Raw genomic sequence first — 1,998 nt, forward strand, 5'->3', positions numbered from 1 at the left:
GAGGCTTTCTACTCCCGTAAAGATTTACACCCTCGGAAACCCTGTACAGGGTCGCTATGGGTCGGAACCGACTCGACGGCACTTAACAACAACAACAATCAAGAGAAATAATACATGCATGAGCAGAATTCAAGAAGAGGAGGAGACAAAAAACAGAAACACTGAGAATTTTGAAGGTTTGTTGGCAGAAAACTTCTCTAATATTATCAAAGATAAGAAGATAACCATCCAAGAATCTCAGTGAGTTCCACACAGGATAGATCCTATGTTGGATAAGATTGTGTGCCAACTTGGCTGGGCCATAATTCTGTGATCTGGCATTTGTGATATAGCTTGGCAGTTATATGATGCAGGCATCCCCTAAGATAAGATATGATATACTGAAATCACCTCCATGAGAAGATCTACTATGAAGAATCAATCAGTTGAAAGTGAATCTCCTTAGGGCTATGTTGTTGTTAATTCCATAAAGTTGATACTGACTCATAGTGGCCCTATGCACAACAGACTGAAAAACTGTCTGGTCCTACATCAACCTCACAATTGTTGCTACATTTGAGGCCATAGCTGCTGCCAGTGTGCCAATCTATCTCACTGTGGATCTTCCTTTTCCTCTCCGACTTTCCATTTTACCAGACATGATAGTCTTCTCCAGTGACTAATCCATACTGATAATATGTCTGCAGTATGAGAGACGAAGTCTGGCCATCCTGGTTTCCAGGAAACATTTTGGCTGCACTTTTTCCAAGACACTGTTTTGTTCTTTGGGCAGTCCATGGTACTTTTAATATTCGGCTCCAACACCATAGCTCAAATGCATAAATTCTTCTATGGTTTTCCTTATTCACTGTCCAATTTTTGCATGTATATGAATTTATTGAAAATACCATAGCTTGGGTCAGGTACAACTTAGTCCTCAAACTAACATCTTTGCTCTTCAACACTTTAAAGAATTCTTGTGCAGCAGATGTGCCTAATGCAATATATCGTTTGATTTCTTGACTGCTGTTTCCATGAGTGTTGATGGTTCATCCAAGCAAAATGAAGTCTTGGACAACTTCATTCTTTTCTCTATTTATTGTGATGTTATTTATTGGTCCAGTTATGAGATTTTTGTTTTCTTTACATTGATATGCAACCCATATCGAAGGCTATAGTCTTTGATCTTTATCAGTAAGTATTTTAAACCCTTTTCACTTTCAGCAAGCAAGATTGTATCATCTGCATATCACAGGTTGTTAAAGAGTCTCTCTCCTATCCCGATGCCACATTTTTCTTCATGTAATCCAGTTTCTTGGATTATTTGCTCAGCATATTGTTTGTATAAGTATGGTGAAAGAATACAGCCCTGGCAAACACTTTTCCTAGTTTTAAACCATTCAGTGTTTCCTTGTTCTGTTTGAACAACTGACTCTTGGTTTATGTACAGGTTTCTCTTCATGAACATAGTTAAGTGTTCTGGAATACTCACTGTCAACAATGTTGCCCATAGCTTGACATGATCTACACAGTCAAAGGTCTTTGAGTAGTCAATAAAGCACAGGTAAATATCTTTCTGGCATAATCTGCTTTCAGCCAAGATCCATCTGACACCAATAGTGATATCCCTTGTTCCATGTCCTCTTTTGAATTCAGCTTGAACCTCTGGAAGTTCTCTGTCAATGTATGATTGCAGCCATTTAAAAATTATTTTTAGCAAAATTTTGCTTGTATGGGATATTAGTTATATTGTCTGATTTCTGCATTCCTTTGGATCACCTCTCTTTGGAATGGACACAAATATGGATCTCTTCCAGTCAGTTGGCCAGGTTTCTTCCAGTTTTCTTGGCATAGATGAGTCAGTTCCTCCATGATTCATCAGTTTGTTGAAAGATTTCAATTTATATTCTATTAATTCCCATAGTCTTGTTCTTGCCAGTGCCTTCACTGCACCTTGGACTTCTTCCTTTACTATGATTGGCTCTTGATCATATGCTACCTCTTGAAATGGTTGAACAT

General features: G+C 38.2%; 1 protein-coding gene across 1 annotated transcript in view; it reads right to left on the reverse strand.

Moving 5' to 3' along the window:
• Nucleotides 1-1,998, reverse strand: part of LOC102834192 (calcium-activated potassium channel subunit beta-2-like) — a 508,673-nt gene that overhangs the window by 92,533 nt on the left and 414,142 nt on the right. The gene's annotated exons all lie outside the window — the stretch shown is intronic.

The sequence above is a fragment of the Chrysochloris asiatica genome, unplaced genomic scaffold (assembly GCF_000296735.1).
Source record: "Chrysochloris asiatica unplaced genomic scaffold, ChrAsi1.0 scaffold00108, whole genome shotgun sequence".
NCBI lineage: Eukaryota > Metazoa > Chordata > Mammalia > Afrosoricida > Chrysochloridae > Chrysochloris > Chrysochloris asiatica.